The sequence below is a fragment of the Rhipicephalus microplus genome, chromosome 2, assembly GCF_043290135.1.
Source record: "Rhipicephalus microplus isolate Deutch F79 chromosome 2, USDA_Rmic, whole genome shotgun sequence".
Taxonomy (NCBI): Eukaryota; Metazoa; Arthropoda; class Arachnida; order Ixodida; family Ixodidae; genus Rhipicephalus; species Rhipicephalus microplus.
The window spans coordinates 43,645,739-43,667,902 of NC_134701.1; the positions used below are offsets into that span (position 1 = coordinate 43,645,739).

The 22,164-nt window shown below is 45.7% G+C and overlaps 1 pseudogene; it reads left to right on the forward strand.

Annotated features, from left to right (window-relative positions):
• LOC142788947 (transient receptor potential cation channel subfamily M member-like 2) overlaps nt 1-22,164 on the forward strand; it is a 1,303,464-nt pseudogene that overhangs the window by 950,891 nt on the left and 330,409 nt on the right.

Genomic DNA, 22,164 nt, shown 5'->3' on the forward strand with positions numbered 1-22,164 from the left:
CCAATTCATCATCATTCCTGCATGCTCTCATGACGTCAACCAGGGGTGGGATTTTCTCTCCCGCAATGACGCCATTATCCATTGTGCCGCTGCCGAAATTGAACTCTCACCCTCCTCGCATTTGACGCCGGAAGACAGTCCCTTGAAACTGAGCAAGATTCTCGTGAAAGACGATACCATAGTGCCTCCAAGCTCGTCGATGGGTGTATCTGTCTACTGCGCTGGACTCTCCGACACAATTGCACTCGTTTCGCCATCCGACCGTGCTTGCCGAAGGAAAGGGTTGCTAGTACCTTTCGCGACCATGCAAATCACCCAGGGCAACGCCGCTTTTTTTTGTGACCAACCCATTCCCATACACTGTTACCTTGGTTCGAGGGGAATGTCTCGGCAGAGTGGAACCAGTGGATAACGCACAAGTGCTGGACGTACCTGACGACTCGCGTTGTCCCAATTCGCGTACCGTCAGTGCTGTTTCCACTTCCGGATTCATCATATCCTGATGTATTTGGCCCCTACATTGATGACAACCTCACTTCGGTACAGCGTTCCCAGCTTCTGGACCTGCTGCGAGAATATCGTTCTTCTTTCGATGTCGGGCGAAGTTCTCTCGGTCACGCGTTCGCTGTTACACATCGTATCGACAGTGGTGCCCATCCACCATTACGGCAACGTCCCTACCGCGTGTCGCCTGCTGGACGTCAGGAAATGAACGAGCAAGTTGATGATATGCTCAGATGCGACGTTATTCGGCCCTCAGACAGTTCATGGGTGTCTCCTGTTCTTGTAGCGAAGAAAGATGGTTCTGTGTGGTTATGTGTGGACTGCAGACGGCTCAATAAGATCACTCGCAAGGATGTTTACCCACTGCCGCGCATCGATGACGCAATTGATAGCCTTCACGGAGCCAAATTTTTTTTTCTCTCAATCTGCACTCGCGGTACTGGCAAGTACCCATAGCATATGACGCTCGCTCGAAGACTGCGTTTATCACACCCGATGGCTTGTACGAATTCAACGTCATGCCGTTTCGTCTATGTAATGCACTTGCGACCTTAGAGCGCATGATGGACACCGTTCTGCGCAACTTGAAATGCCACACGTGCTTGTGTTACCTCGATGACGTTTTTGTGTTCGCCCCAGATTTCTCCACGCATCTCCAACGTCTGAAAGAAGTTTTCGCACGTGTGAGCAATGCCGGCTTGCAACTAAATATGAGGAAGTGTCGCTTTGCAGCACGGCAACTCACCATCCTAGGGTACGTCATGCCTAAGGATGGCATTCTTCCTGACTCAGCCAAGCTTCGGGCCGTGGCTGAACTCCCCAAACCTGCGTCCGTCAAAGAACTCCGTAGTTTCGTGGGCCTGTGCTCATACTTCCGACACTTCATACGAAACTTTGCTACGATTATATCACCGCTGACGAAGCTCCTTGGAATTAACGGGCCCCTCAATTCGTGGTCGTCTGAGTGCGACAACGCGTTCGCGAAGCTCCGCCATTTGCTGACGTCTCCTCCCATTCTACGCCACTACGACCCTACGGCCCCGACGGAGGTGCACACAGACGCCAGCGGTGTAAGCCTCGGCGCTGTCCTGGTGCCGCGTGAACCCGGATTCCCTGAATATGTTGTAGCATATGCAAGCCGTACGCTCACGAGAGCAGAGACAAATTACACCGCCACGGAGAAACAGTACCTGGCGATCGTCTGGGCCCTTACAAAGTTTCGACCTTATTTGTATGGTCACTCATTCGATGTCGTCACCAACCATTATGCACTATGCTGGCTTTCGTAATTGAAGGATCCCTCAGGCCGTCTCGCCCGTTGGGCTCTTTCCTTACAAGACTACGAAATGCACGTGCTGTACCGCAAGGGACGCCAGCATGCTGACGCCGACGCCCTCTCGCGCTCCCCTCTGCCTGAAGGTGATATGCTCTGTTCAGTATCCTCGGCGGCTGTTTCTGCCATTGATGTTGACATCATCGCTACCGAACAGCGAAAGGATAATTGGATCCGCCCGCTCATCGACTTGCTCTCTGATTCATCTGCAACGCCATCCACGTGTGCCTTGCGTCGTCAAGCTCACCATTTCGCCATCCGTGATGGCCTACACCGACGCAATTACGACGCCGATGGCCGGCAGTGGTAACTCGTGATACCCCGCAGTTTGCGGTCAGAGATATGTGAATCCTTCCATACTGATCCGCAATGCGCGCACTCTGGGGTATTCAAAACCTGCCATCGCATTCGACAACGCTACTTCTGGCGCGGGATGTACCGCTACGTGCAGCAGTTCGTTCGCTCCTGCCTCACTTGCCAACGCCTTCAAACCGTCAGCACACATGTCGCCAGCCAGTCTGCAACCATTACCTTGCCCTGAGCATCCGTTTGGGCACATAGGTATTGATTTGTATGGACAACTTCCTCTGACGTCGGCTGGTAACCGCTGAGTCATCGTCGCCGTAGATCATTTAGCGCGATACGCCGAAACTGCCGCTATCCCTGCGGCTACTGCGCGTGATGTTGCGTCCTTCCTACTGCATCGATTCATGCTGCGCCACGGTCCACCTCAGGAGTTTCTCAGTGATCGAGGCCGTGTCTTCTTGTCAGAAGTCGTCGAAGCCATTCTTACGGAGTGCCATTCTGTCAACCGAAAAACTACTGCTTACTACCCGCAGAAGAATGGTCTCACCGAACACTTTAACCGCACCCTTGGCGACATGCTTTCGATGTACGTCGCCTCCAATCACACGAATTGGGATACTATACTGCCCTTCGTCACATACGCCTTCAACACCGCCCCTCAGAGCACAGCTGGGTTTTCACCTTTCTTCTTGTAGTACGGAAGGCACCCGTCACACACTATCGACACGATACTCCCGTACACGCCGGATCCATTTGAGTGTGCGCCTAATTCCCCAGGCTCTCTGAAGAGTGTCGAGAGCTTTCCAAGATTTTACGACGCATGAGCAAGAGCGGCAGAAGATTATTCGTGATGGCTCCGCTACTTCTGAGCCCACGTTCCTTCCTGGTTCTCTTGTATGGCTCTCAATCCCGACCTCTGTAGCTGGCCTTTCTTCCAAACTGCTTCCCAAATACGAAGGCCCCTACCGTGTCATCGAGCGCACATATACGGTCAACTATCTGATCGAACCAATTGAACAAACTTCGGACCTGCGCCGTCGCGGGCGTGACATAGTCAACGTGGAGCGCCTGGAGGCTTACTATGACCCGCTCATAGTGACAAGCTGTTAGATCGCCAGGCCGCTCCCTCTTCGACCCCGGGGTAATTGTAGAGAAGCTTCCGAACACTAAAATTGGTCGAACTTTCAGGTGCCTTCTAGTGGGTCTACACAAAAAGGATGCTGCTCGCGCTGAGAGCCCGTGCTTGGCCGTTACTGTCGTCGCCATTGTGCATGCTCACTGTGTGCCGGCTAATAAACGCCTTAACAATATATATATATATATATATATATATATATATATATATATATATATATATATATATATATATATATATATATATATATATATATATATATATATATATATATATATATGAACTTCCAGATAGCACATTTGAAAAGAAAATTGCCTTTACTAACGTTTCGGCCGTGGCATGGCCTTCGTAAGAGTGAGTAGGTATGATAAAATGCAGTCGCTTTTATGGGATCATGTGAAGATCTCGGTACAACAGCTAGGACAATCGAAGTGAAAAAAATTGGTAATCTGTCAGAAAGCTCGTGTTAACAAGGCTGACATGCGACGGATGCATGAATATACGAAAGTCAGATTTCCTTGTGTATTAAAACCTGGGACACCGTGTGGTTGGCAGGACTTGTAAAAGAGCTCTGAAGTAAAGGAACCACGCATGACTAATATCCATTTGATTATACATTAAAATATTTTACTAATATAAGAATTCGTGTTGTATAGTGCGATACAGGTGAGCTTTCGTACTTTTTATTGATACCTGAACAAATGGTGTCGAATTTGTGGATCAAGAAGGATTCCCTCACTTCCCTATCGTGATTTGTCTTGAAACTGGACTGAATAATAGTGGCCCTACCTTTGTCGAAACAGTGGCCAGGCACACTGATGTGCTTCGACAGTTGTAGATTGGGAAGGCTTATGGCGTATGCACGGTGATTAAGAAAACGAATTCTGGAACTTGTCTCTGTTTGATCTATACATTGAACTTTGCATGTTGAACCCTTGAGAAGATAGACGACGTTGGTACTATCACAGGTGTTGTCCCCACGTATTTTTATTGAAAAGCTGAATGAGGTACTTGAAACTAGTTTAGATGTCGTCATGTGCGCGCACACTTCGCAACGTGGTTTGTTGCAGAGATGACAGCCTTCATGACGTGAACACGTGGTTTAAGATGAGGTTAGTAAATCAGCAGCAATGGGTCAGGCAGAACGATCCTCACGCGAGGTTCCGGTTACAGCAGAACAAGACCAGTCATGGTCGCAGAATTCAAACACACCTCGAGAGCGGCACTCAGTGGCACTGATTGCCTGTAGCGCAGTATTGCTTTTCCCAGATAACAGGACAACCTGAAGGCCCCCATGAGACGAGCTACAGGCTTTTGAAGTTTTCCAAATAGATATTCTTAGTAAAATCGTAGAACTCTGTGAAGCAATGATGAGCTGGCGTTCTCCAAGAGGCTTTTGCGTGGTGGGCAGCAAGTACCAACAAGAGCACAGTTTCAACACCAAAAAGACGTCAAGCAGACGAGAATCAGACAAGACAATGCCTACAGGGTGAACGCATCTCGAGGACCTTACAATTTTCCTAAGGCTGCAGCTTTCGCAGCGCTGAAAGGTTCAACTGAGATTGAGTGTTCAATAAAAAGCTTCATAAAATTAGTTTTCGGGGTCTTCACTATAAGAAAGAAACCAGCTAAGAGGGGGAGTAACGTCTACTTTAGTCAACAAATCGTGTGGTAAGTCCACCAGACGGCCAAGTGTGGTGAAGTGCGTGTAGTGTGCAAACTTGGAGGACTAACGAGAAGACGAATGGCTCAGATAGTCCCTCAGGTAGGGGTTGAAGTGGCTAAAAGACCTCTTTTCTGCAGATTTTTTTTAATGCACAGGTCAGCAGCCTTTCAAAGGTCTGGCTCTCGGTCAGGTGAGCCCTATCGTTCCGGAACTCACCTTTCTACTTTGTCGAGGTGGTGGAATGGTTGCGGTAGCCAGGTGACTAAGGGATGAAGAATGTGGCAAATGCAGGTTCACGGTTTCCTCGAACTGATGACAAGGCTTGTCAGCCTAATTACAGTTACGATGAAGAAAGTAATGTGAGAAAAGATTACTTTGTTGGACGTTAATACTGGGCCATCTATTGTAAGAATTTAAAACTTCTGCAATAAACGTAACAACATTTAACATCGGTGACAGTCATGCAAGTATGACGTAGATTTCAGCGCGAACAATGTGTATTCATCCGAGCCGGACTTATTTGGAATCGCCCGTATCGCTGCAGTCAGGAGTGCAGCTCGTGTTCGTCACTCATCATGGTCTCTATTGCTCTGTGGAAGGCGAGAGCCGCTTCAGAGGTTATCAGCGTAGCTGTGAAGAACCTACTTCTTTACATGTGCTGCTATTTTGCACGCACATGCATGTGCGTTTCTGTGGAGCGGTTGTTCAATGGACTGAACACCGCAACACTCCTGCGAAGAAACGGACACTCCAGCTTGCATGCAAGATTCCTTCGCGTAATCTTTTGTGGAAAGCCTTAAAAATGGACGCTGTCATTTAGAAGTGTGATCAAAAATTTTTGTATTGGCTGGCTCGGCAAACCACGTGCCTCGTCGATTTTAAAGGTAGGCTTTTTTTCAGTTTCATTGCCTTGGCACTTTACATGAGGAATAATAATCTTACAAGGAAACGTATATTTGCAGATATTTACGACGTTTACACGCGACGACATTGCCTGGCACACTGGCGGGCTGGGACCAGTCTCTATTTACTTTGTAGTCTTTTCTTTCAGGCAGAGACCCTTTACCGCTTTATGCCCCAATCCCACTATTGCCTTGCGGCACTACCCCGCGGCGTTAAAGCGCCGACGCGGCGCTTGTCACGAAAGCGAAGTGTTGGGTGACATATAAGGCTTCAGTCTTACGACGTTCACAACAGTGGATGGTGGTGGTATTGTGTGCGCTTCGTCAACGACTCGCTGTATCTTGTAGGTGAGGTTGGTGATCTTGCGTAGGACCTTGTATGGTCCGTCATAGCGAAATAAAGTTTTTCTGAGAGGCCGATGTGACGACATGGGGTCCACAAGAGTACGAGAGAACTTGGTGCATACAAAACTTCACGGTGGTGATGATCGTATGGTTCTTTCTGAGAGGCTCGAGAAAGTATGAGTCGTTCTCGGGCAATCTGTCGTGCTGCGTAGGCTCGCTCTATGGCATCGCGGACGTATGTGACAAGGGAGTTCCAACCAGTGGGAAGTAGTGTATCAAGGGGCAGAGAGGGTTCTCGTCCATAAAGAAGGTAGAACGGGGAATAGCCTGCAGTGTCTTGTCTGGAGGAGTTGTAAGCGAAGGTGACGAAAGGTAACGTTGCGTCCCAGTCACGGTGGTCTGGAGAAACATACATTGACAATATGTCGGTAATAGTGCGATTCAGGCACTCTTTAAGTCCATTAGTATGTGAATGATATGCCGTTGTGAAATTGTGGGTCGTGAAACAAGAACGTACGATATCCTGGACGACGCGAGATAAAAGTATCGGCCTTGGTCAGTAACGAGCTGTCGAGGAGCGCCGTGATGCAACATTATGTCATGCAGTAGAAAGTCGGCGACATCGGTAGCGCAGCTGGTTGGAAGAGCGCGGGTGATCGCGTAACGTGCCAAGTAATCGGTCACCACGGCAACCCATTTGTTCCCAGATGCAACGTGGCAATGGTCCGAGAAGGTCGAGCCCTACGCGGTAGAATGATTCAGCATGGATCTCAATAGGGTTAAGAAGGCCAGCTGTAAGCGATGTTGGTCGTTTTCGACGTTGACAAAGGTCGCAGCGGGCGACATACTTTTGCACAGAGCTATATAAGCGTGGCCAGAAAAAACGGCGCCGGACGCGATAATAAGTGCGGGTGACTCCCAGGTGACCAGCGGCAGGTTCATCGTGAAGCTGTCGGAGAACTTCTACAGGCAAATGGAAAGGCATGACGAGAAGGTGGTCAGGATCATTAGGGCGCATGTTGTGGAGGTAGACAACACCTCCATGAAGGAAATACAAGTTCAGAGAAGTGGGTGGAGTGGCGGCACTCGGGCTTTCTATGATGAAAAGTAAATCCGGGTCGCTGCGTTGCTCAAAAGCGATATCAAGAAAGTCTGATAATGATAACATGCAAGCCTCCGTAGCTCTCTCTGTGGCGTCTGGTGGATACACTGGATACCGTGACAGGCAGTCGGCGTCTTGATGGAGGTGACCAGATTTATACACGACTGAGAAGGTGTATTCTTGGAGGCGGAGAGACCAACGACCGAGACGTCCCGTGGGATCCTTGAGCGAGAAAAGCCAGCAGATTGCATGATGAGCCGTTACAACAGTAAAACTGCGACCGAACAGGTACGGGCGAAATTTAGCGACAGCCCAAACAAGAGAAAGACACTCTGTTTAGGTGATGGAATAGTTGTTCTCGGCAGGGGACAAAAGGTGGCTGGTGTAAGCGAAGACGCAGTCACGTCCATGCTGAAGGTGAGCTAAAACAGTACCAATTCTGTGGCCACTCGCGTCAGTCCGACCTTCTGTAGGTGCGGTCAGATCGAAGTGGGCTAACATTGGCGTAGTCGCGAGGGCTGTAATGAGCACCGAAAATGCAGCACGTTAAGGCGAAGTCCAAGTAAATGGGACGTCTTTTTTAAGAAGCTCAGTGAGAGGCCGCGCAATATCGGCAAAATTCCGGATAAAGCGGCGAAAATAGGAGCACAAACCAAGAAAGCTCCGCACATCCTTAGGAGAAGAGGGCACGGGAAATTGAGTCACTGCGCTAGTTTTGTCCGGATTGGGCTCTACCCCAGATGCGTTAACGGGGTCACCAAGTACAGTTATTTCGCGACGGCCGAAACGGCATTTGGAGGAGTTCAGCTGGAGACCAGCGTTGCGGAATACTTGGAGAATACTGGACAGTCGCTCAAGATGGCTTGCGAACGTCGTCGAAAAAACAATTATATCATCTAAGTAGCGTAAGCAAGTGGACCATTTGAAGCCGCGCAGAAGGGAATCCATCATGCGCCCAAAGGTTGCCGGCGCATTACAAAGCCCAAACGGCATTACTTTAAATTGGTATAACCCATCCAGGGTTACAAATGCTGTTTTTTCTCGGTCCCGTGGGTCAACAGCGATCTGCCAATAACCAGATTGAAGGTCAATGGACGAGAAAAACGTTGCGCCATGAAGGCAGTCATGGGCATCATCTATTCTTGGTAAGGGGTAAACGTCCTTCTTAGTGACCTTGTTGAGATGTCTATAGTCGACGCAAAACCACCATGTGTTGTCCTTCTTCTTGACAAGCACTACCGGGGATGCCCACGGACTAGATGAGTGTTGGACGACGCCTTTGGCAAGCATTTTCTCGACCTCTTTCTGGATGACAGAGCGTTCGGCAGCGGAGACACGGTAAGGGCGGCGATGAATTGGATTGACATTGCCGGTGTTTATGTGAAGGGTCACAACTGATGTCTGGCCTAAAGGGTGGTTGTCAAGATCGAATATGTCCGCATAGGATGTCAACAGATGGTGAAGGTCTTGTGCTTCGGAGGGCGAAAGATCTGGCGCTATCATTTTGGCAATGTCAATGCTTGACAGGTTGAGCGCAGTGAGCAAGTTGACTTGCGGAGTAGGTTGTTGAGCCGACAGTTCAGAAATATCACACTCTTGCAACGACGACATGACGCCTAGTTTAATACCAGCAGACAGCACGTGCGCGCAGAAACCAAAGTTCAAAAGAGACAGATGGGTCTGATTATGGGGTACTCTCACCACGGTGTGCGGGACAGCAATGGAATGCTTTAGCACAACGTCGGTAATAGGTGAAACGACATATTCACCATCGCGCACAGGCGGATCACGCACGAGCTGCACGTAGGTCGCGGCTTGCGGCGGAAGATGCAGGAACTCGGTGGCACAAAGGCGACTTTGAGCATCACGGGCAACAGCGGCGTCAAAAGGCAGTTCCAACTGAAGAAGACCCGTCGAGCAGTCGATAAAGGCGGAGTGCGCAGAGAGAAAGTCGAGACCAAGAATCACGTCATGTGGGCACTGCTCAAGCACGGTGAACAATACGACGGTCTGGCGCCCAGCAATACAGATTGAAGGCGTCATCGGCAATTCCCTTTAATATGTGAGCGACTTCGTCAGTTTCGCTCATGTTCTCGTCCACCTTTCGACAGAGGCCCAATACGCCCTGTATGTAAGATACATACGATTCCGTCGATGTCTGCACGCGACATTCCAGGTCTTTCCTCGCGGCCTGCTGTCACCCAAATGGCCTGCTGAACAACTCGACAAGCTTCAATTTGCAAACGTCCCAGGTGGTCAACTCCGATTCATGCGTCTCATACCAGGTGAACGCCGTATCCCGCAAGTAAACTACAACGTTGGCCAGCATCAACGTAGGGTCCCACCTATAGCAGTCGCTCACGCGCCCGTACAATGCGACCCAATCTTCAACATTCACCTTGTCCTTGCCTGTGCCCGAGAAGGTTCCGGGGTCTCGTGGAGGCGGAAGAATCTGAGGAGGCAGCCGCAGCTGCTGCTGCGGCTGCTGTTGCTCTTGTGGGTGGGCCTGTTGATCCATTGCAGAAAAATGAAGGTGGCGACCACTCCGAAGTTCCGTGTTTGTTTGCCGGGAAAGCCAGGTAGGCGTACCCAGCACCTCCACCAGTAATCTTACAAGGAAACGAATATTTGCAGATATATTACGACGTTTACATGCGACGACAATGCCTGGCACACTGGCGGGCTGGGGCCAGTCTCCATCCACTTCGTAGTCTTTTCTTTCAGGCAGAGACCTTCTAACACTTTATGCCCCAATCCAACTACTGCCTTGTGGCAATATTAAAGCTGAAAAAGCACTGTGCGTGGGATGTATAAGCATATTTTATGAGCATGTGACTTCATAAATATTGGGGCTTAGGGTGATCAAGTCGTGGTCTTCTAGCCATTTCATTTTGTAACTACAATTTCTCGTATTTCTCGCAGGCAAATACGGACAGCAGCCGATGGCCAACACCGCTTGTTTGCATGACACACTGTTTGGCGAAAATAAAGGTTGCTAGCTTTGAATTGGTGGCTGCAATTTTTCGTCCCTATACACATAATCACGGATCTAGTACTGAGTGAAGCGCAGCTTACCATACTTATCATGTCAGTTGGGTGAAGATGACCAGTTGAATGAACAGTGAAGTTAGCATTATTTCCTTTAATAGTTCTTCAAATAAAATAACAGTTTATACTGATGGAGTAACACTCCCTCTCTTAGGGATGATTTTTTGGGATCAACAGTTAGTCCTAACGAGAGTAACATTTGCTCCGTTAGGGACCACTTTTGAATATCAGCTGTCATTCCTTACAGGAGTAACCATTAGTCATCTCCGGAGCAACCTTTAGTCATCTTGCAGGTAATCTTTCAAGGACTGATTGCTTACCTTCTAGCAGTTAGTGCCCAAAAAGAATAGTTGTAATGAAAAGGTTGATCCCCAAAAGGACTAACCTCCCTACCCCTTTTAGGCCTTTTTTTAGAGTGTATGAGCAAGGTCGCCGAGCTCAAGCAATCTTCAAGCTCCTTAGGTTTTCTTCAGGCGTTCTGGGAGCAAAAAATTTAAGTATATGCGCTGCCATCTGGACAATACGTCTATCAGGCTTTTCTAAGTTGACGGAGTTCTTTATAAGGTGATATTCTTGTATGCAGAAAACAAGCTGGCATGCTTCCACGTTTCGTGTAAATATTTATGTATTGCACGCGTTATCGTACTTTATAGGAGCGCTCAGCTGCTGCGAGTGCTCGTGGAAAACGAGAACAACAACCACGGGGGCCCTCGTGGGACGTAGTTGGCAGCTACTGGAAGCGGGCTATTGCGGCCGCAAATCAGTGGAGTAAAGATGGCTGCTAGTCTGTCTCAGTGTCTTCACTGAGGCAATCCTTACTAGCCGCAGGCCCAAAATCTTACATTCTGGGACAAATAGGGAAGACCGCTATGAGTGACACCCACTAGTGTAAAAACTATCCTGCACCGAGGTGATGATGTGTTCTCGTTTCAGGTACTTCGTGACTTTACAAGTTTTATGCGCATGGGACTCCTTGTTGTAATATGTGGAGGTATCGTGACTCATGCCATATTATACCCAGACTATCCTCTCACCATAGAGCTTTTTCGAAGAATTTTTCACAAAGCTTGGTTTGCCTTCTTTTTGACGCCGATTACGGATTTGTCAGGTAAGGCACTTTGCCATTGCGTCCGGCTGTTTTGAACAGAGTCACTATATGCACATTTCGATTGAGGCTGATCGGGATGTTCGATTTGTGACACGGCTATTGTCGTATAAATGCAGATATTGCTAAACAAGATCGTGGATCTTCTAAACGTAACACGTTGTTCGGTGATATGTAGAGCTTCACTTACAAGCGTTTATTTTGATGCTACAAGACCGCAGCTGCGTACTGCGCTTGAAAAGCCGTGAAAGCATGCCCGTTGAGTTATAGTATGGTCCCTGCGCTCGCGCTGAAGCTCTGCATGCTCCGCTTTTTTCATTGGGATAGAATTTAGAGACCGCGTAAATACTTATCCGTATACTGAAGTAGGAACTCGTCCCGTCAGCTGCTCGGACCTGTTTAAAAATCGGTGCTTCTTCCAACAGAATTTGTTATGTGACGAAGTGGCTCCTAACTTCCTATACTTGAGGGAAGTTTATGTACGGAAATTTAACACAAGAACACGCTGTCACTCACAAGAACTTACTGTGCAATTCGTTGTAACGCTTTCTTAGTGCGATATTTTTTCCCAGCATAACGTGCCCTGATTTCCTCTGTAGCCAAATGCTGGGAAGTTTTTCATTCTCCTAATGTGCGGTTTGTTGCAGATTTCGATAGTATGACTTTGCCAATAATGCGTAAACACAGGGTTAGCAGATTTAGGCGAGGCACTTTTGTTCGAAATTTGGTGAGCGTAAAGCAGGCAGTGATTGGAAAACTTGGCTATGACAAAACTGATGAGACGCGTATTTCCTGTTCATTCGTAAAACCATTTACAAAAAAAAAAGCAGCACCTCGGCGGCCATTGCACCGAGGGGGCTGGTTCCGTTCATGTAGTGTGCAAGCCGCTTATTTATGCAGATACCACTGTTCTAGTCAGAAAAAACTTGCTCATCCACCCAGAAATAGGCGTGACTTTGCTTCTGAGGGCACTCGCAGCTATTAAGCAGCCTGGTATACGCAACGATTCATTATTTGGTTAGGCTAGGTGAGCTGCTGATCGCTCCCCAGTTAAAGAAAATTGTCATTCTCACTAACACAACAGTTTTTTCTTCCTGTGATTATCACGCAAGGCTGTGGCTGCGCCTTGATCACTCGGCGAAAAGCTGTCTCTCCATGGCTGCCAGAGCCAACTCTAACCAGCCATCATCTATACATCTTTGAGTTTCAGGGGTCAGTGCTCAGAGACTAGAAACTTCTCAACAGTGTACAAACGTTGGCCGTGCTGAGCTACTTCACGCTCAATAAAACTTGTTGTTGCCAGATACATTTCATGCGATAAATACGTCCCGAGGCACGCAGCATGCAGCGTTGGTACCGAAATTGTAAAGAAACATCAACTTTTAGACTTGAGCCTAGTAGGTCCTTATGGTCCTATCGAAACAAACAGCGTTTCCAGTGTCTGCCAGTTAGTATCAGCGCGCTGAATGCCACTGAAAACGCTGTACAGTGTGTCCCAGTGTACTACAGCGCACTGCGAGGCACTGGCAGACACTGTACAGCAAGGCCAGTTTCGCCCAGTGCGCTGAAACGCACTGGGCCATACTGTACAGCGTAGCCCAGTGTATTAATGTGAGCTGGGAGGCACTGGTCGCACTGTAGTCGCTACCGCACACTGAGAACATTAGCGGCGCTTAGAAAGTAACTAGGTGAGATCGGTGCACTTTCTGTAATATTTCACATTTATAAGTGAAATTTCTAGCGTAAAGTTTACCGAACATGTTGTTATTTTCATCTATGTGCTACACATACAAAGCTTTAATTTTAGTTAGGCAATAAATGTATGTGCAAATACGCTGAAGCAATCATATGTATAGGATGCACGTCAGGGGTGTCGCTAGGATTTTGTTGGGAAAGGGGGGGTACCAACGACAATTGTGTTCCTGCTTGGGCGCTGGGAGGCACAGAACTTATGCATAGTGTTCTGACTATGCTTGCTCTTGGGAGTGGGGGAGGGGGCATGCAAAAATTTTGGGAAGAAAGGCTCCAGCCCACCCATGGAGGCTCCTCCCCCCCCCCCCCCCTGGCGCTGGTGTGCTTTCCTAAAGTTTCATCGAGATTCATCATTGTATTTCATTATCGGCATCGATAGAACTGATTATTTGCAACACAGCATGACAGTAGTATCAGTCTGATAATGAAGACCAACGTACTCTGGCAGTGAGTCGTTCCGGCTCGTACCGCAGAAAACCGCACGACCCCGGCAGCAGTTATCTGCTGCAATGCCCAATCTCGGAAGTTTTAGCTTCTCATTTCTGTAGTGAAAGGTGAAAGTATGGCCACTCATGGGTCAGTTATGATCGAAACTACATTATAACGGTTAATAAACTCTTTATAAATGAATATCTACGATGTTCACCGCAACCGTGGCACACGAAGTCTCAGGATGTGTGATGTGTCGATGTAGTAGGTCAGATTTTGGTCTCCATTTGTTTTGAAGTTTTTTTTGCTGCGTGCGTGTTTCTTCAGCCTTAATACGTTGCGCGCATGACCAAAATTTTTAAAAAACAGTTTTAAAGACACATTTTGGCCGATAATGAATATCCTAGTGTGCAGTGCCAGCGTGCCTCATGCAGTGCGACAGTGTCCCAGTGTCAGTGGCACACTGGTACAGTAATCAGGTATGGCGCTGGGCCAGAGCCCCTGGTTTTGCGATACGGAGGACAGCTTTGTTGTTTGCAGAACCTACATGTAATAATAGAGATGACTGTGCCGACCTTCTGCAAAGGCCATGGGCAGTCGAATGAACTTGCTTTTTTCCAGAAATTTTGGAGAGAAATGTTCGAGCCACTCAAAAAGCCGGTTCCCTCGCTCTTGGCTGCTCAGGACTTCTCTATTTGTGCAGAGCCAGCCCCAACTTACGCTCAGATGACTGAAAATTCAATGAGCAAACTTGTTTTCTCTTTTGAATAAATGCCTGTGTATATCGTGTTGTGAAGTTGTGAACACATCGATGAACGATTTGCGAGAAACTACTGCGCATGAGCAGAAAAGGCACAGGTACAGGCGCTTTGGTTTAGGTTAGATAGCGTAAGCCCGACTGGGCACTGGTTTTACACTAAGTTGTCGGCGCTTAGCAGCCTCGCTTTCTAAACTTTGGCGAATGTGCCAGCACACTAGGCGAATTAGTTTGAGTAGTTCGCATTTAGCTGTGCGTAAAATGCATGAAAGCTTCTGGCGACAGTGTGGGAATAAATGTCCTTTCTTCGTAGTCGTCTCAAATTTTTGCAGGTTTTTCTCACATGTAAACATAGAAATGATCACAAACTCGGCTAGGTTCCCCTCAACGAGGCTACGTGGCAAATAGAAAGGGGCTGAGACGCTTAAAAAACAGCTGTGGGATTACAGAGTGTTGGCGGAAGAGGAGAAAAAAAACTTCAATAAAACAGAGAAGATTGGAGCCCGCAGCTAGCTTAGGGTGATAAATTATAACATTGTCAGACGTTCTTAGCGACAAAAGCAGCACACAGTCTCGCGTATAACAGTGCTTATAACAGACCACACAGTACTACCATAAGAACGCAAGGAGGAGCTCTCACGTATGTGCGCGAACCATGACTGAGCATGGGTTGTTAGTGGGAGCTGCATACGTAGCCCCTTTACGTAATGCGAAAAAAGCCTAATGTTGCGTATTCATGTATTTATTTATTTATTCATTCATTCATAACGTATATCCTCTTTTGAGTGTTTTTACAGGAAGGGCACAACCAATAACTCCAGACACGAACATATAACACTGGCCAACTATCAAAATTACAGTTTACACAATATCTGTTTAAAAATACCAGGAAATCATACACATAATTTGTTCTACAGCTGCTTCTGCCAAATATTTTACAGGTTCACGGCATCAGGGGAAAATAACGAAACAAATCTGCACGGGTTGCAAAGTGAGGAGATGAGCTGTTCGCAGAAGCAATGTGTCAAGTTCTTTAATATGTATAGATTTTTACTTTTTCATGAAATACCTGAAAAAAAAATTGTTTCAAACGGCACTTCTGTCTTTTTACTTCTAAGGATTCTAACTCGCACTACTTCAACATGTTCGTTACCGAGTCTGTCCACCTGTACTTTGAACATATAAAACGCGCAGAAGTTTTCTGAATACGCTCCAATTTTTTTCTTAAAAACCTTCGGATTCGGGCTCTAAACTGCGCTAGCATATTCCGAAATAGGACGTATATGTGATTTATATACTAATAATCTAACTGCTGTTACCGCTTTCGGTATTTTTTTGCTCAAAAAATGTGATTTTTTATATGCTGAAGAACAGATGTTGTTCACATGCTGAGTCGTGCTTAAATTCTATGTAACTGTTAGACCCAAGTACCTAAAGCTAGCCACCCTATTGAGAAGTCTGTCCTCAATGTTATATTAAAAAACGGAATTTTTTGTAATGTGTGTGTAAGTGCAATTTTTGTAATTACTTTCCATCCCCCATTTTCTGCACCACTCACCTGTCAATTGAAGACAGTGGTCGATTTAAGGTTGGTCGCCTGTACATGTACCTTGGCAAAAAGTCAGACAGTCATTAGCAAAAAAGTTTAGTTTTTGCAGGTGATTCAATCACTGAAGCAATGCCATTTATATATATCAGAAACAAGACAGGCCCTAGTACGGATGCCAGTGGTACCCTTCAATAAACTGCTAAATTGTTCAATACGCCATTTCTAATTTTACCAGCTTGTTGACGACATGATAAGTATGCACGAATCCATTCAAGCAACTGGCTACCAAATTGAACGCTGCAAAGTTTACAAAAAAGTTTATCGAGAGATACTTTATCAAACGTCTTTGCAAAATCTGTACATATGACAATAATTGGTGGACATGCATCAAGAGAAGTAGTGAAGTGATGAATTGTTTCAACAAGTTGCGTAACGGTTGAAAGACTAGATCTGAAGCCAAGCTGGAAAAACATAGTATGTTATTTTCCTCCAGAAACAGCCCTACGTGCCTACATATTATGTGTGCAACCATTTTACAGCACACAGATGTCAGAGATACGGGTTTATAGTTGATGACTAACAATCGGCCACCACTTTTTAATATAAAAACTACTATGGCACTGCGCCAGTCTTGGAGTAACAAATAACATTTTAAAGACTACTGAAACACTATAGTGAGGTAAAAAGACAACCACTCTGCACACCGTCACAAAAAAGTTGTCGGTATACCGGAAGGTCGAGCAACTTTCTTGTTGTCTAACATTCATTGCATGTTAAATATTCCTTCACGAGTTATGCTGATTTTATACTCTATGCGTGTCAGCGGAGAGGGTACTTGATACTCTTGGGTATCGTCTTCGGTTTTTATGAACATTGACTGGAAATAAGGATTAAACCTGTCAGCAATTTCACCCTCCTCTTGCACGAATTCCGTTCCGTCTTATATATGCTTAATTCTCTCACGATGATCCTGGAAAAAAATTCAAAATTTTAGTGAACAATTCTGCAGAAAGCTGGTGAACGTTTTATTGAAAAAAATTTCTTTAGCTTGCTTCACCTCTTTCAGGATTCCTTTAATTATGGAAGCTTCAGTGGCCACCGCCTTTGTTTTCCACAGTCTTTTTATTTCTTGTTTCTTATGAATGATGCTCTAATATATCTATGCGCTGCGTTGCTTTGTTCATTTTTTGGAAGTGGATACAAGTTTGTCTATAGAAATCTATACCACTTCTTTAAAATTTCTCCCCATAGATTCGACTGTTTCGTGTCCGACGGGATCAGAAAAGGATCAACCGAAAGCTCCAAATAATCAAGATTAGCTGCATCATCTGCATGGCTATAATCTTTAGAATAAACATACTCATATGCTCTTGTTCAGCCACTGGGGCCACACATAACATTCATAGAAAGCAATCTGTGGTCAGATATGCAATCTTAAATTAATATATCATAAAGATACACTTTACAAGAAGCAAAAACCAATTTCAACAATGACTTCGACCTAAGGGCAACCCTTGTATAGTCCTTTACAATTTGACTCAAGTTACGACAAAGCGATTTCATCAAGTAACGTATCAGCACGAGAAGTCTCAACAGGTCCTGTGCAAAGTTTTTTCAAATAATGTGAGGCAGGTTGAAGTCGACAGCCATTACTGGTCTTGTGTTTTCATTTACATTAGAGCACAAAAACATGGTAAATTCATCGAACACCTCAGGTGGAGTGTTGGGTGGTCTTTACACGGCTCCCAAACATACACTGCATTAGCATAGTTCTTCTTACACCAGACCATTTCTGATAAGGTAGAATCTATTGTAGTTGCGATATTTTATTTTAATTCACCAGTGCAATATCACCTCTTCTGTAATCTCTGCCCCACCTGAAGATCCCATATAACCAACAGGAACAATGCAACTGGGTGATTCCACGAGTGATCAACACGGGGGAAAAAGTTGATATTTTAGATTTCATTGAGTATTTTATATTTTGTGCACCTCTCACCCGGTAGTCCGAAAGTCAACTTCGTTTTATGATTAACGGCATAACTTACGAGAAAAGAATATCAAACTTCACCAACTCGGAGGCACCAATTTCATCACCTGTCATTTTCAAAAATTGCAGATGCTATAAAAAGACAACTATTTTTGTTTCAAGGAAGATACTTTTTACCTCATGCCTAATGAAGAATGAATTCATGCGGTTTCAAGTATGTACACTTTAAGAAAACAGCTTTTGAAAATGTCTAATTTTGCGACAGTTTAAAATAAGTTACGTATTCCCAATTTTTTTCTCCGAAAGTAATGCAAGCAGCGTTTTCTACTTGACACGTTTTAAGGATATGGTGTCTTAATTAGGTACATAAATATTTGCTGCCGTAGAACAAATGTAAATTTTTATATATTGCCTCAAATTTCTCATATTGGCAAAAGTGTACTCCACTGAAATTTGAATAATAAAAAACCCCATCTTCGATTTTTCTTAAAATCTCGTAAACAGACAACCGAAAGCCATCATACAGTAATAAAGAAAAACAGGATGCATTATTTTGTTTTAGCGACAATATTTGTGGTACAAATCAGAGATTTTCGAGAATGCGCTGATAAGTTGAGAAATCTAGAAATCGGAACGGAAAAGCGGCAATAAGCTTCAAACGCGAGTAAATGTCCGCATTTGGTGATGAAAGGCTGTTTTAGCAGATAGGAGTAACTATTTTGAACACAATATTCTACAGTACCTGAAATCACTCTTATACGTAGAGCACTGAGACTTCTAATATGGGGTGCCTCTTCATTACTGACACACAGATGCAGCTGCTGTGAAGTTCATGTGTTTGCAACACGTTGGGTAAGAGAATTGAATGTTGAATGAGTTCATAAACGATTCATAACAAATTTTTATCATTTGGGGCTCGAAGACTGCCGCATTAGACTGAAGAACGCGCTTTAGGGGAAGTTGTCATCCGTCGTCTGATCTAGAAATGAGTTGCTAATCGCCGCATCTCGGAGGCAATGCTTTAGATCGTATGGTACAAAGTAGGGACAAAGATTACGCCTCCCGTAATTTTATCGACAAAAACATTGTGAAATTAATTTTAACGTACTATACTTCAGTTTTGCATTCGCACTGTGTATACTTGTGCGCAAGTTTCGTTTGCTTATTTCTTCGATGACCTCAAGGCAAACAGCCAGTTTGTCGCTTTTAGCAGCCATGTCCGTATTGTCCAGCTGTATGGAATTTACCTTAGCATCAGGTACCACTTGTATTTGTAAGTTTTTTTTTCTAGCATATGTGCTGTGCTTGATCCGGAATTCTCCTCGATATGACCTGATGTCAAGGACATCAAGACCATAGACGAACAATCAATAATACGAGCCAGACAAGTGGCCGGATAGGGCAGTACTAAAGAAAATCTCTTGTCAGTTCATAAGCCTACAGTATTTTAATGGTAACAAACCTGCAAAAACACTATCGCTGGTTTAGGCATGTTGCCCTTAGGCCTTTCACCGTGCCCTTTTGCGTTCATCCTTCTGTAGCTTGTACATCTATGACGTCACTCCCTTCGACAGGTGATCAATCCATGCTGTGCATACGGTAACGTCAACCTGATAGCCCACGAAGGTAAGCAGAGCATCGGCGCTGGTTATCGACGTTGAATCAGCGAAAATCTATGGCAAGATCTGCAGAAACAGTATCGCTCGTTTAGGCATGTTGTCCATAGGCTTTTCACCATGCCCTGTGAAGGTTCCTCTGTTGCGTTTATCAATTTGTCGCTCGTCCACTGGTGACGTCACTATTCTCGACAGGTGGCCCACCCATGTTGTGCGTACGGCTCTGCCACCCTGATCGCCCACGAAGAGAAGCAGAGGATCAGCGCGGGTTATCGACGTTGAATCGGTTAAAATCTACGGCAAGATCTGCAGAAACAGTATCGCTTAGGCATGTTGTCCGTAAGCCTTTCATCGTGCCTTGTGAAGGTGCCTCTGTTGCGTTCATCCTTTTGAAGCTTGTCTACAAATGACGTCAGTTCCCTCAACAGGTGATCCACTCATGTTGTGCGTAGGGTTCCGCCACCATGATGGTGGACAAAGGGGAGCTGAGAACCGGCGCTTATTATCGAAGTTGCATCGGCAAAAATTCGCGGCGAATTCTGCGAAAACAGTATCGCTGGTTTAAGCGTGTTGCCCGTAAGCTTCTCACCGTACCCTGTAAATTTTTAGCAGTATTCGAGTGCACCCTACTGTTGTACTCGTCAGCGCACTGATAATGTAGGCTCATTGCCAAGGGTTGGCTGGAGCCCTCATAATGAATACATAGCTAGAAAACGTGCCTTTATGGCACGGTGTCCTGCGATCACCTTCCAGTCGCCGTTCCGTCGTGGGTGCGGGAGCACGTAAACCCGAGCAACGCATCATGTTCGCTGAAGCCAGAACGATCCCACAATGCACATTCATATACATCGTCATTTGATACTTCAGTGATTTTAACAAAAGACGCTTATATTAGTGATTACGCTTACAGTATGGTGAAATATCGTTTTCGGCAAAACAGTCACAGTGCATTCTAACGAATTGTCCCGTAGTAACGGCAAATCCGGCTGTTTTGACGAAAACGCCTTACCTCAAAGATGGTGTGCAAGCCGCCCTTACCAAAGCCAGTGCATCGTCAGACATTCTAAGGATCAACTTGAAGTCTCTTGCATTCTTCCTTGACGAAGAGCAGGCGCGATGAGCCTGCTGAGCAGTCTATGTAGTGGAGTGCAGGTGTCACCTTACTTGGTCGTTGGTCAGGCTGAAACGCAAACAGTTCTCATGCCACTTTGTTTCGGTAAACATAAACGTAATTTTACCTTCTCTACCTTGCTCTTTTACCAAAAGGCACGTGTTGCCGGCACTTAGGCAACAAAACAAGTGCACGTGATTCGCTCCACGTTGCCTTGCACAAAATAATTGGTGAATAAGTTTACAGTTAAAAGCACCTATGAAGCTTTTTTTCTTACTCAACAGGTGGCACTCGCTTTGATTGATTGATTGATTTGTGGGGGTTAACGTCCTAAAACCACTATATGATTATGAGAGACGCCGTAGTGGAGGACTCCGGAAATTTCGACCACCTGGGGTTCTTTAACGTGCGCCCAAATCTGAGCACACGGGCTTACAACATTTCCGCCTCCATCGTAAATGCAGCCGCCGCAGCCAGGATTCGATCCCGCGACCTGTGGGTCAGCAGCCGAGTACCTTAGTCACTAGACCACTGTGGCGGGGCGTGGCATTCGCTTTTGCGCCAATGATCAATTTCTAGCCTTCTGTAAGCCATGCTCTCTAAACGTGCTATCTTTATTTGACAAAAACAAAATATTTAACGCAAGGTTATGTATGCGGGGCACAGAGAATATTTCTTCTGTTCTTACAATTTTGTTTAATAATGGAATAATACACGGTGAGTTTAGCATATTAGCAAAGATGCACCACCTATCTTAGTGCATACGTAAGAGCGTACTTAAGTGCATCCAAAGCTGAACGTTGACAATACCACTTCCAGAAGATACGTGAAGATGGACGCCATAAATTGCAATAAATGGAGTTTTCAATACACAATTTAGGAGCACTTGTATTCACCAAGTGAAGTGAAGCAAAGTTATTCTAATGGGTTCGTTTTCGACCTACTATTGTTAAGTTAGAAACAAAGGCATTGTGGTTTACTCACAGGCAGTTATTCTGATGTAGTTTCAGTGCGGAATTCTCCATGACAATGCATGCATCTTTTTCTTCTTTTTTTCAGGTGACAAGCACTGTTTTCATAACACGCCGCCTGATGCAGCTCAAGGTTGTTATGTCAGCAGATGTGAGTGCAGCTGTAGGTTCAAGCTATCTGTATGAATTCAGCGGTGTTAACATTTCCGGCATTGAAATTTAATAAGTGACGCCCTGCACGCGTAATGCTTGTGCGTATGTGTTATACACAACATTGCGCTTTATTTAATAGAGAGAAAGATTTCTTTCTAAAGCAAGAGCATTATCTTGGCAGACTAGATGCCTTGAATTGTCATGTATCAGCTTGCGCAAAGACTATCGTGTCACTTGGCGTCATCTGGCAAAAGTAGTTTTCAGTGCTTGGCATTTGGCTAGACCAGTGGTTTTCGCTATGACATCCAGCAAATAAACGCAAATTTGCCTTAATAGGTTACCCAAATAGCAAGCTCAGGAGGATCTTCATAGGTACTGCATTGGAAACGC